Consider the following 14,634-nt stretch of genomic DNA (forward strand, 5'->3'; position numbering starts at 1 on the left):
ATAATGAAAGACAAAAGACATGTACTGGCAGCCCCTACTCCCACCTTCAGTTCATTGCAAGCAGTGCTCCCTTCACCTCTGGATGAGCCCTATTAAAGCGGCACCATCCCTCGCCTGCCCCACCTGCCTGAAGCCATGTCTAATGTTCTGCCAAACCAACATGGTCACACTCTTTTCAACTTCTCATCAAAGTGGAAGTTTCATTACCCTGTGGATGCTTATCAACTAACTGAGGCAGCCGTCGACTTCCTGTCTCGACTGGAAAAAGAGCTGAGGCGAGCTGAATCCATGTTTGTGATATCATTGTAATTTGTGATAGGCTGGTGTTTTGTTCTGGGAAGACCGACACAAACTTCCAATTAGCTGGAACAAATTGTCACCTCAGTGCAATATACACACTAGAAATGGTGGTAGACAAATCGGGTCGGACATGTGAAGCCCAATCATCAGCCTCAGTGATGCTGGCGTCCTGGCAAGCGAAGATGATAACATCGGGACTGCTTTGACTGAAATAAAAACCCATAGTATGCCCATATGTGCTGCCAACCTCATCAGTCCTTCTTCAGACAGCATGGCTTAGGAGCTCCCAAAGGATGGGCCAGTGCCCACTGATACAAGCCCAGCAACCATCTTGTCCATGCCAAGTATCCCTGCGCCCAGGGCCTGTGCCATCAATGCCATGACTTGTGCCAGAGTGGACCCCCACAGCCCCAACCCTCCCAGGAATCTATTTCAAAGGCTTTTTTTTTTTTTTTTTTTAATGGATCAGGTATACGGTGTGATTTTTCTTCCACTTTCTAATGTGCTGTGTGAAAGCCTGGTGGAGGCTAACATTGAACTGATTTTTAAAGACATCATTGATTTCAGATTGAAGAGATTGAAAGATAAATAGAGAAAAAATAATTACTGATACACTGATATTGATTCGGATGCCATTCGTAGATGATTGGGCACACCAATAGAGAGGAAGGTCTATCAAGATATATTAAGTGTCTGACTAGATGTGTTGAGATACAGTGAATTGGCTTTGTAGAGCAGTACCTGACACCATATTTTATTGCATGTACACATCGGGACAAAACTAACTATCTTTATTACACAGATGCATAATATTAAAAGAAAAACTGGGGTGGGGGCTAAAGTCATTTTTTACATCTATAATCATTAATTACCATAATCCTCTGGCTGTTCACTCATGTGGTTTCCTCATTTACATCATTACTTGTTTATTTATATCTTTGAATGAGATTAGAGGGGGAGATTACTAAACACAAGACACATGAATAGCATTCATTCTGGAGGATAATGTAAGTCTTTTGGTGATTTCTCAGCTCCTTTCAAATGTACCGGTGGAGTATTAGAACAATATAAGTGGATGTGCTCCATATAGTGTGACAACAATAATACAAAATCCTCAGGGAGTGAGCTGCCATGTAAACACTGCAGCTCAACACACACTTGCATGGTGTGTCCTCAAATGCAAGAGAAATTTGCTTGGATCCTGATGAGGGCACAGGAAAGCAGCAGTTCTGAGAAATTACAAGACCTTAATAGAGATGTGTGTGGTTAAGTATCTGCCCAAAGTGTTTTATTGTCCTCACTGTCTCTGGAAGCACTCTTGGGGAACATAAGCCATTAGTTGACAAGAACCACTATATCTGGTAATATGAGGCAAAATTGTGTATACAAATACTCTAAACTCATCCAGATGATAAATACAATTAGTAGCTAGGTACTAGGTTGGTACATGGGTAGGCAGTTTGGTACTTCATCCACCTACAAGGGAAATTCACTTGAATATAACTGAACGAACTGAAACAATAAAAAATGAACACTAAAGACAGACAGCGCTACGGAAAGGCTCCCACACTTACATCAGTGAGGTTGAACAAAGCATGCATGTGTGTGTGTATCCATCTCTTCATTCGCAGCAGCAAATAAATCCACGTTTATCGGCTTCCGCCTGCAGCCGGGGTACCCTTCCGCCTTTTTGACCAAATAGTAATTGCAGATAGGACAGTCCGCCTACCATTTTAAACGCGGGCTTCTGTTTACGTTTCCGTCTACAAACTTTGGCCAACTTCCACTTGACCCTGCCTCTCCTCCTCCCCCTCCCGCGGAGCGATATTTGAAAGGAGAGACTCGCCGTGGCATGGAAGCCTAACCGCAGCCAGACCAAATGTGTCTCCTTTTAGGAGCCTCGGCCGCAGCCAAAGGGAAACGGAAACCTTGCCGCGCCCATTGAAGCCTCATCACGAAAATAAATGGTAGACAATGACATAGACGGAAAAAATGGGCTATTTTGTTTTAAGGTTCTCGTCTATCGTTTATCGCCTACAAAATGGCCGTCCATCATAGGCGGATAGAAAGAGCGGTCTGTCACATAGGTGGAACGCCCAGCAACTCTGTGAGTGTATAATATATATATAGGCGATAAACGATAGACGAGAACCTTAAAACAAAATAGCCCATTTTTTCCGTCTATGTCATTGTCTACCATTTATATATATATATATATATATATATATATATATATATATATATATATATATATATATATATATATATATATATATATATATATATGCTGTCAAGCGATTACAATTCTTTAACTAATTCATCACAACATTTTCCATAATTAATCGCGATTAATCATACTTTTCAACTACAATTTTTTACAAATCTTGGAAACAATATTTATTTCAGTAAAATTTTGGAATTAATATGGAAAAAAATTAAAAGTATATTTTGATTCAAAGACTGTTCTAATAGCTTTCTTTGATCCTTGAATAAGATTATTTTCCTGTAAAATGCAACTGTTGAACGATACACCAAAGACATACAACTAAAATGGTATTTGAATTTGGCTATGTGAATTAAGTCAATTATTTCTCCAATGAGCCATCGAGCTACTTTTTAAAGTAAAACTACATAAAGTCCGTCTTTGTGACAGTAAATCTCCTCTAAATTAGGCTGCAAAGTGAGCAGAGGGAAGCTGCCACAGGAAGTAAATAGGTAAAACTGAGTTAACTGAGTACATTTTTTTTAATGTGTTATGAAATGTAAACTAATCTCCATAGTTAATTCTGTATACAATATCTTGACAGCTATGTTGCTAAGATGGTGGCAGAATTCAGAAACCTGTCATTCAGAAATACAGTACGTTATATGACTAATGAATGAAGCAGAACACAGAAATACAGAAACACAAACAGAAAATTGCTCAAATAACACATGCAAAAATAATGCATGTGTGTTTTGACGAATAAACTGCAAGGTGGATTTATTTGCCACTGCAAATGAAGAGACGGATCCAAGCAGTTGGCTAATTATTTATCCTGCTGGCTTTATAGCTCTCATTAATTTCCTCATTCGCTTTCTTTACCTTGCATTGGAAGTCTGAAGTCAACCTGCATCTGGTGCTGATAACGCTGGGGTCTCAACTGCCCCCTCTCAGCCTTCCCTCAAAACACTTCTACCAATGAAAAGAACCTTTCATATACATTTGCTCGATGATGACATTTGACATAGCACTTAATGTGCCCAATGCAAAAAGATGAAGAAAGAAAAATGTCTAGGTATACATTATTGTATAGTACAGTATACGTATAGTACAGCATACATATATTGTTAATATGTGGGGTGCATATGTCATTCCATGTTTCAATTCAAATCGAAGTGGAAGATCAATTAATGTTTTCTAATTTTCATTCGAAATAAAATGTTCAGCGGACACTGCGATTTTTCCTAGCCAATCAGTGGATGGAAGTAACGATAATGAAAACATAAGTTACTATATTGTATAAACTTCTGTGTATACTGGTAAATCCAACCGTACATCGATTCTCCGAATTAATAAATATTAGAAGTTTTGAAAAGGTTAATGAACCAAGACACCTCTGCAATGCTGAAATGTATTCCTCAAGTTGACAATTTATACAATTGAATTGGCTTCTGTATATAAACTTTGTATTTCTTATGTTAATGAGTGAAACAAAATAACTCTTAGATTGGAATTAATTTGAATTCAAGAGGTGCTTGGGATTTGTTAACTCTTCTGTCTGCCTTCATCATTGTCTCACTTGTCCTCTCCTACTGCCAGTCAGGGTGTGGACTGAAACTGGCCCAGTTTGGTGCATTCAAGAGATCGCACCCCAGCAGGTCTGAATTGAGGGTACCGGTATCTGCCATTTCCTAATGGCCCAATCTGGCTCACCACAACCAACATCACGCTTGGCCACTCTCTCCCTTTCCTCCACCTGTCCGTCACATTTACCCCATCACAACCATGGCGGCAAAAACCTTCACTTCCAACAAACGCACCGACAAACCAAACAACAAATTGTTACTATTTCTTCACGGCAGCGCACTGATAGAGGCTCCACACACTTTGCACTTTCAAACGCAGCCACCAGATGCAATGGGTGGAAATTGGTGCAAAGCAAATATTGTCAACTTGTGCTGACTTCAAACAACAGTCAGATGGCAGACACCAGCTCAGCAGTACCACTGCTGCTTTATGCAAAACGAGAAAGCACCTAAAAACTTATAATTAATAAGATAATTCTTATATTGCACTCTACGGGCGAACAAAACTAGATAGCTCCAAGAAAATGAAATAAAATAAATATATGTATAATGTATTATACACAAGGATTGACAATAAAATCCGCTAACCCACCAAATGCGGATGAATTTCATCAGGCCGGGGCAGAGGTGGGTAGTATCGCTACATTTACCGTTCCGTAACTTTTGGGATAATTGTACTTACAGAGTAGTGTTAATGCAATATACATTTTACTTTTATTTGATTATTTACAGTATGTTAAGAAGAAAAAGTACTTTCACGCCGCTACATTGAGTGAGAATCAGAATCACATTTATTGACCAAGTATGTAAAGCACACAAGGAATATGTCTCTGGTAGTTTGGTACAGTAGTATTGCAGTAACAAGCAACTAAACAAAATAAACTAAACAAAACAAATAAACTAAATAAACAAAGACAGGACATATACTGTAAGTATAGAAAGTCTTTCTACAATGTAAGGATACCATTGTGCGGTAATACCATCCAACGACAGCTGAGTTAGATTCTGCTCGCTACTTTTATTCATCAATCAATAATTGCTTGTTGAAATCAATTTGGTTTTGATTCATCACAACGACTTCCTCCTTGGGTGCGAATCACTAGTGATGTTTGCCTCCATTTCACCAATCAAATGACCTGTCAAAGTGGCTCGTAAATAGCGGAACGAGTGGCACACGACTCGTGTTTATATTTCAGATTATGAAAAACGATAGCTTTACCCTGCATTGCTTGTCCATATCTGCCCAAATGTGGAAATTTCAGCCCACTTCTAACTTGAAGACAAAACAGCTAGCGGCAAGTTGCAAATGTTTTATATTGCTATTTTGTCTGTGCTTATGCCAACATTAGCAACATTTTTTGGTCATAAGTAACTGTCAAACAGGCATCTTTTGAGCTAAATACTGCACTGTAGCCTCTTCTCTCTCTTACACTCGCTCTCACCCACACACACGCACACACACACCCTCACACACACAGTACGGTTGTTTTGCAAGTACCATTAAATTGAGCTACTAAATACTGTACTGTAAACCCATACTTGATCAATAATTAATTCTGGTTAACAAAGCAGCATGTGATTTGAATGCGATTGGTTACTTCTGAGCACCGACATCACATCACAAAACATTTAAACAGGGGTGTGTAAATTTTATATCTACTGAATCCTTGTCTTTGTGAGGCTTCTCTCTCTCTCTATCTCTCTCTCTCATTCCCACACCCACAAACAGAGTGATGCCTTCAAGAGCTTGGAAATAGCCATATTCAGTGCAAGAGAACATGACATTTTGGCCACAATGGCACAATCCCTCAACAGCATCACACAACAATAAAACACACATAACCCAGTTCATTACAGTACTGTATAGTCTGGAGGTTTTTGCTAGAAAAAAAAATAAACGCTAGCTAATCAAAAATAAAGGCTACTTAATGTACTACTACCTTTTCCGTCAATGCGAAAGCTAGGTTAATCTTATCATGGTTCAAATTGTCTTTTGTCCAGGGTGGATGAGGTAAAAGGCCTAAAAGTCAAAAGTACTTACAGAAACTCAAACAGGGCTGATGTTTTATAATACTCAGGCCAAAAGAAAAACATGTGTAGAATTTAAGAATAATATTTTCATATAACAGGAGCACAACCTCACAAACAATGTTATCAGGGCTGAAAATGTATAATAATGTCCTGGAAGGCTGAAACATATATGTACAGCAGTCTTCATTTGAGTGTGCATATATGGTTTACATTTAAAAAGCTTGTAAATCTAGTTCAAGTAAACTGAAGCATACCATAGTCAGCCTTAATCATATTCAACGTAACCCGCGTTTTGCAGAACGTCATGTGACCAAACCTGGAAATCAGGTCATAAGTGAAAAAACACGACTATAGAGAAAAAAAACAACTATTAATTGCTCATTAACTTTACCAGAGGAGGGGAAAAGTGATAGAGGACCCAAGCGGAAGGTAGTTGCGCATAAGCCCTATTTTCTAACAACAAAATCATGCCAAGTAAAAATGTTGAGTGGCTAGTAACTCCGGGAACCCACTAGCACAGTTGAGCAAAAAAGGTCATGTCAAGCCCTGAATATATATGTAAATGTACAGTATGTTTTCATATAATTTGATAAATAACTATGAGGACATATTTTTTTATGCTGCCTTGGTTTTACATGTGAAAATGCTGAGACAGCCACTCTTTAAAATCCTATTTACAAAAGGTTTTTAAAGATTTGAAGGCATTATAGTAAAGCCAATCCTCATTGACAGAGCAAATTGCGGTGGCCCACTGAAATACACTCCTTGAATAATGGTTGACATAAAAATGAATTCCGAATAAAACCATGTGAGTTGCACAACGTCTATGTGTTGCCCTTCAAACTCTGCAGATCCAAGTCCATAAAATATCTGAACTATTAATTAAAATCATTACACACTTGTCTTTATGCAATCGTGATAACAGTAAAGACATACAATTGTTCTGACGCATCTCAGAAATAATCATTTTTCTGTCTGCTATTGTGTGATTCAAAAATGACTGCCTCATCCTGGCATTCCATCTCACAGATCCCTCTGATGCATTGTAACATATTAATAAGGCTTATTCCAGTGGCATTAATGGTATAGGAAGCTTGAATGACAAAGATGGAGCATTTGTAAAATAACCCAAAAAATAAACACTTAATACATAGGAAAACATGTTGCAAATCATTAAACTTCATTTGGGGCCCATAATCGTCAAAACATTTTGGTATTTTACATTGTTTGGAAAAAATATGACTTTGTTTTTTTTCTAAGGAACAATTATTGAATTTGAATGCCAAAAACGGCCATTCTTCAAATACTCATATCAGTACAATGAATTGGTTTTCAAAATGAAAATGGAATCTAGTGGGGTATGTCTTAAACGTTTATTGACCTATAGACATATATAGGTACATATGTTCTCCCACGCTCCATTCAAGCAGAGAAAGTGTTCAACATTTAAAGTTAAACTAAAACATTTCACACAACATATTGTACGTACAGGTCAATGACCCAAAGTTAACTGGCAGAACTTGCCCCAGTTCTGTTTCAAGCTCAGGACAGTGAGGGTGATGGGGCTGGTCGGTCAAGATAAAGGAAATCCTGATGAAATGAACCATGAGGAAGCAGAGAGAGTTCTGCTCTCAATTGATGGAAGAAACCCAGGAGAGGTTAGATTGCTACAGTGTGGTATTGACCTGAGAAACGCACCTTATTGCTTGATGGCATAGACGTTTGATTTGACTGGTACCTACAGTGTGTGTGTGTGGGGCGTATGTGGGTGTGGGTGTGTGTGCGTGTGTATATATATATATATATATATATATATATATATAGAGAGAGAGAGAGAGAGTGAGAGAGATAGATAGCTAGATAGCTGGATAGATAGATAGATAGATAGATAGATAGATAGATAGATAGATAGATAGATAGATAGATAGATAGATAGATAGATAGATAGATAGATAGATAGAGAGACAGAGATGCCTAGATGCCTTGTAGACGATCAAACGAGCTTTCGGCTTTCAGAGATCGTGAACACATTAAACCACTTATATATAGCTATATCTATATCTATATCTATCTATCTTGAGTTAAAATACATATAATTAAAACATTTGTTGGCTTCTTTTAGGAGGTTTGATGGAATTTCCAACTAATTTTCAATAAGGAAAAAATTATTTCAGATAGATGCATCCATATATGAATGTGCGTTACAAGTGTAGGCACCGACTGAATTAAACTTGTATCGCAAGGACGCACTATAAAACAAATTGGAAAATCCAGTGGAGGAGTTGTAAAATTGTATGTTTTTAAAGTGCATTGGTTTACAATCCATACGCAAAAAAATACTTTGGATCTACTTAAACAATAAACAAAAATAAAACGATATGATAGCCGCTAAGAAAAATCCCATCCATCCATCCATTATCGATACCACTTATCCTCACAAGGGTCGTGGGGCGTGCTCGAGCCTATCCCAGCCGTCTTCGGGCAGTAGGCGGGGGACACCCTGAATTGGTTGCTAGCCAACCGCAGGGCACACAAAGACAAACAACGACTCGCACTCACAATCACACCTAGGGGCAATTTAGAGAGTTCAATCAACTTACCATGCATGTTTTTCGAATGTGGGAGGAAACCGGAGTACCCGGAGAAAACCCACGCAGGCACGGGGAGAATATGCAAACTCAAGAAAAATCCCTTCATATGTAATTAAAGTACAGTAATGATATCGCAATTCCACCCAAAAATTGGAAGAACCGTTAATGTTCCATTAGACAGTTGTAAAATAAAAATAAAATCACAAATATATTTTAACACTAAATGTGACTCAATGATGGATGAGCATTTTCGTTTGGTGTGTTTTCATTTGCAGTTTTCAGCTGAGTATACAATAATAACAGGGTCATCTATGACAGTGATATTTTAAATACTTCGGGTCAATGATGACTGACAATAAAAAGGGCTGCTCTCAAAATTCCTTGTTACATGATTGTAGCAGTGACACAAATCAGTATTTACCATTTCCACATCTGAGACATGCACTGTATCGCCACCATTGAGCAGGTCAATATACATCACTTCTCCAAGAAAGGATTATAGTGCTTATCTGAAATGATATTCAATAAAGTATGACCACAGAAATATGGAGTGGAGTGTTCCTGCTCAGGTCTGGCTTGTGCCGAGGAAAAAATAAACACTTTATTGGCGTTGCGATCCAAGTCAAGATTGCCTGTAGAAAAAGCTGTTAGGTGTCTGTTCTACTTCAACATTGTCCACTTTATTCTAAGGAGCAGATCACAGTGTTTTGTTTCCCACCAGCCATGGGAGTGGAACAGGATACCTTTATGAAATATATTGAGATTCTCCAGTAGCCGACACAGTTCAGTGCATGCATTTGCTTGGCCTATGTGTTTGCAGAACAAAAGTAACTAACATGACTTACTTTAATGCCCCACAATCCAAAATGCAAGTGAAGCATTGCTGGTGCTAATGTGATGCTATACACCCATATTATCACCGAGGTGCACAGAATGATACTACTCACTCATTTGTGCGGCCTAATTAGCTGCTGCAACTTGCCCACTATTGCACCATCCATTTCGAGTTCCTAGCAAAACGGCCAACATTAACTGCATGATGAAGTTAACTGAACAACTACCAGCATATTTAACTGAACTGTTCCGGAACCAACGCATACTGGCATCATGAAATATACAAAATTAATACAAATATAAATATACACTCACGTACACTGGAACCTACACGTGTGTTACTTAAAGTGGAAATCAACCCAAACACATTTTTTTCAAGAACATGTTCCCAGCAGGCCCACTTGTTCTGATTAATGTTGTGTTTGTGGAATATGAGTTAAGCAGCAAAATCCCCCCCTTTTTAGCCATCTCAGGGGGAGGCCATTTTGTCACTTCTGTCGACTGAAAATGATGTCACAACTGCTCAGGGGTCAGATAACGACCAATCATGGCTCAGCTTCAGAAAACAGGGCAGCCATGATTGTTCGTTACCTGAGCCCTGGCAAGAGATGGCTAAAAACGGGTGGATTAACTCTCATTCCACAAACGCAATATTTATCAGAATGCTTTGTTTCAACTAGTGGGCTTGCATAGAACATATTCTTGAAAAAATATGTTTGGGTTGACTTCCACTATAAGTAGTTGAGTAGCAGAGTAACTAGTTGAGTGCAGTCAGAGTGCTGACACAATTTTTGTAGAAATCAGAAGTGCAGTTTTTCCATAGCCCAAAACAATACAAACAGGACAATTCTGCTTGTCTTTGTGCATTCTGATTCGCAGTTGCTCCACCACACACACGCACACGCACCGCCCCCACACACACACCATTAACCCAGCAGTGCACAGTACTGTATAACTTTTCTTGTCAGGCATTTGATAAAGCCTTCAGTGAGTGTGGTTAGAGCACTTGGACTGAGGGTCTGATTAGAAGTGTGGGGTCTGTCAGGTCTGCCACACACACTGTAAGTACATGCTAATTAACTGATGTATGCAGGACCTCATCCATGTTGGAGGGGTATCAAAAAGCAATCAACACCCCATCCCTGATGAGCCACAGAGATTCACATTGTCTATGGAAAGATGATGTGTCGCTGGACCCCGACTCAGCTTTCCGAGCCATCATAATTCAGTGCAATCACAAGGTATTATGCATTCATCTTAACCCCAAAGCCACAAAGAAACAAAAAGAGTAGAGGAAATGTTGAGTTCATCATTTCCAAAGCAATCTGATGATTTTGACGGTTCGCTCTTGTGAAAAGGGCTACTGTGTAGTGGCGAAGATTTGACAATTTGACTGTGCGTGCCACAAAATAAATATTAAAAATAACATTGATGCACAAAAGAAACATGTTTTTATTTTTTATTCAAGGCCAGTGAGGCTTGGTATTATGTGGTCAGACTGCGTTGCATCATGGATGCATTTGCCATGGTAGGAGCTGGTAGACTATCTGTTGTGAATGTAAACAAGGTTTTGTAGTGACGGGTGCCACGTTAAAATGTAAGAAAGACAAGATGATTTCAATGAAAAATATTAGACCACAACGCAAGAGTGATATCTTGCAAAAATAAAATTTTAAACGGATTGAATTTGTACAAAATGCCAAATGTAGATGATGATGTGAGGGTCCTACACTCACACCATTCACAAGACAGGGGGAGATCATCATACACAACGGAGACAGTCGGTCCAGATTGCTGCACCACTTTTGATTTGGCAATTCGGACAGATCCAATCCATTTGCCAGATATTGGTCTCTTGCTTCGTGGTCTAAATTTTTCATGTAAATCCACTTCCCTTTCCCTTCTCAATAGCTAATCCACTAGCTCTTAACGGGGTACCAAACTGCACATTGCATTGCGGTTCCCAAAGTGTTCCGAAGCAATATTTGGTGTAGACAGTAATAGGCAAGGGTAAGATGATACTGTAGTTGGTTGGTCAGGGTTTTGTAAAAATTTGAATTTTAACAACAACAACAACAACAACAACAACAAAAAACACAAAATACTAACGAGGAAGAAGAAGAAGAAAAAAAAAGAAACATCCTAAATAGAAAAACTAGCATGTATCTGCTCTTTCATAATCTCATTTGACCTGAGGCCATACAACCAATTCATTTCAGCAAAGACCATAGGTGTTTTAGCTGCAAGCTCCAGCGGAGAGAGGCATGTCACACAAAGACCATCAGTTAGCAACGTACCGAAAGGGACTCTGTATCACCATCTTATCTTCAAAGGACTGGGCAGGGGCTCAGGGGAGCTGTGCCACCGCTTCGCATCGACACAGACACACACAGAGGGGGGATTTGGACCTGCTCGCAGGAACCGGAGATCTCTCGGCCAGCACCCAGGCCCGGACCCGCCTCCAACTTGCCCGCGGAGAACAGGCAGGGTTCCTGCACACGCGGCACAACATCAGTGAGCTCATCGCCCTCCCTCCTCTGCTTCATCTCTCGCACTCCCTCCCACTTTCTCCTCTGCAGCCCCCCCTTCACTGACTGGCTAGCCATTTGCTTCCTGGCTTCAGCTTGGTGGAGGGGATGGGATCTGAACTCAACTTAGACACAGAGTTTCCACATTTCACAGATGGCAGTGAGAGGCTTTGCATGGAGGTGAGGAAACAGCGAGAGGAGACCGAAAGAAAAAAGGGAGAGAGAGGAAGGCGCAGCACCGGCGCCGAAGCGAGGCCGATTTCACACCGTGGCAGAGTGCACTAAAGCAGGCCGCCGTTAATCCACTCACTGAGGGAAAGGCCTGGAGCTATTCCACCGCCCAACCGCCATCTCCATCCACAAAGCCATAAATGGTGCATTATACAAGCGGGCTTCAGAGACACTGTTGATATGCTGATAGGTGATGGACAAAGACCAAAGCAGCCACAGGAGCCAATCCGCGTACGCGACTGAAGGCTTTAGCGCCGGACAGAAGAGCCCGCACGTATTCAAGCATGATCTCTGTACCTGCTGAGGTGCAAACTGTCAGAGCGCTTAAATCTGCCTTGTATATCGAGGTTAGCTCAGGATCCCGTCTAAGTACAGTAATGGCAGTCAAGCATACTAACACTCCCACAAAGCAGCTTTTTCTCGCCCCCATCCCCACTGTGACTTCATATCTGTAAAGTTACCAAAAGTCTGAGAAGATGAGTCTTTGAACTTATGAAAGGCAATCATTACGAATGAAAGAAGACAGGAAATATATAAACATGAGGGAATTTAAATAAATTGCCACAAAGAAAATGACAGAGAGTTCAGCGAATTGTGTAACGATAAGACGGCGACCAGGCTGAGCCACAAAATGAGATGTTTTACATGAAGCGAGCAGCGGTCTAGATTAGAGCGCCATCCTGTTTGGACATGAAGCCAATTGGGTTACTATCACATGTAGAGAAAATTTGAAAGATAAGTGAGAACTATAAGAATTGTTCTAATCCAACTGTAACAAAGGCTGAAGTATATTGGCTTTTCCCCTAAGAGGCACTGTATGATAAGCATCTTTGATGAAAGAAGTTCATTAGTTGTGCACAGCGTAACGTAACATGCTGTATTATGAGCCTAAGCCAACCTACAGCGAGCGAGTCTCTCAATGGAGCCTCAAGCATTTAATGGACATCATTAGTTGAAAACATATAAGCGATAATTACAGTAATTACAAACCCACCCTGAGTCTTTGACAGGAACGCTGTCATATCGACCACTTCAAACAAACAAAGAGTTGTTGTCTCCGCACGTAAATGATGTCCAGTTCCATTGGGATGGGAAGATTAGAATTGGTATTGTTTGGCGCGCAATGGAGGCTACGTTTTGCACAATGAAAACTTGATTAAAAGAAGATTCACATTTGTTGCTTTTGCACAGCCACTTCATTACAAGTGAGACCTTGATGTTGAAAGCAGCTCCATACAAAGCTAATGGATGTGTCAGTTATGACCATGGACCCTCACAGGGGCCAGCGCTTTCTATGAAATATCAGGCAACACTTTGGGCACATGAGGCTCCACTTAAACGTTACAAAAAAGATCTAAACAGTGACAAAAGGCCAAATGTTGCATGGAAAAGAGACACTGAGGGTAAGAGGCGACCACAAAATACTTGTGTTTATTTACAATATGCATCCAATCATCTTTTGTCAGAATTCAATGCTGCTCTTTCTCCAAAACCACAGAACAACACTCAACTGCAGATCCCCCCAGCCACACACACACACACACACCCACGCACCCCCACACACACACACACACCCACACACACACACACACTTTGGCCTATGTGCTCCACAAACACATAATATGGGGGTGCCGTCTTATCAGATTCTGCTTACAATAACAGATCGCTTCAAGTCAAAGCTGTTGTTTAACTTACTCCATCCCTGGGAACATTCAGTTCAAACAAGTCAAGAGACATCTGCCAGTCGACTGCAGCTGATGATGTCAACGGGTCTCTGTTGGTACCAGATTCCTCCACCACTTTCAATCATTCCCTGTGAGATTACTGCAATAGGATATTACTGTACAAACTATGACCATGTGTCCTGCTGCCACAAAGCTTGGCAACATATTACAGTTTGTCAAAGCCAGCTATTGCCAGCGAGAGATAGATACAGAGAGGAGAGAAGCCATTGACCTTTGTGTCCTTCATATTTGCCTAGCTTCCCCTCAACCCCAATCTTGAGAGTGAAATCATCTGATCCCAAACTAACTGTCAACTGCCTTGTGATGGTGGCAAAGCCGGCGGACATCAATCAATCAGATTTTCTCCTCGTCTATCAGAGAAGGCTTTTTTTCCTCCTGTTTTTCTCAAGCTTATCGCCTGACCCTGTTTCTGAAGCTTGAAAAAAAACTTGATTATGGCCAAATGTATGTCTCGGAGATTCACAGCCACTTCCTGGACCGAGCACCGTATGTGATGATTGTAGCTTTTCAGTGTCTGCCACTTAATTCTGCTGTCATTCTGGAAATCGTGAGTTTGAGCCTATTATCCTTGGTTTTCAGGAATGC

The 14,634-nt window shown here is 40.3% G+C and overlaps 1 protein-coding gene across 3 annotated transcripts in view; it reads right to left on the minus strand.

Annotated features, from left to right (window-relative positions):
* zfpm2a (zinc finger protein, FOG family member 2a) overlaps window positions 1-14,634 on the minus strand; it is a 123,554-nt gene that overhangs the window by 100,537 nt on the left and 8,383 nt on the right. The window contains exon 1 of one of the 3 annotated variants that reach the window (XM_086038467.1): window positions 11,843-12,017. The exons of the other annotated variants lie outside the window; for them this stretch is intronic. The gene's annotated coding sequence lies outside the window, so the exon portion shown is untranslated. Of the gene's footprint in view, window positions 1-11,842; window positions 12,018-14,634 lie in introns of those variants that run through there. 3 annotated transcript variants of the gene reach the window in all.

Source organism: Filicampus tigris, chromosome 8 (assembly GCF_054856515.1).
Source record: "Filicampus tigris isolate MCC_2025a chromosome 8, RoL_Ftig_1.0, whole genome shotgun sequence".
In the NCBI taxonomy this organism is placed as follows: domain Eukaryota; kingdom Metazoa; phylum Chordata; class Actinopteri; order Syngnathiformes; family Syngnathidae; genus Filicampus; species Filicampus tigris.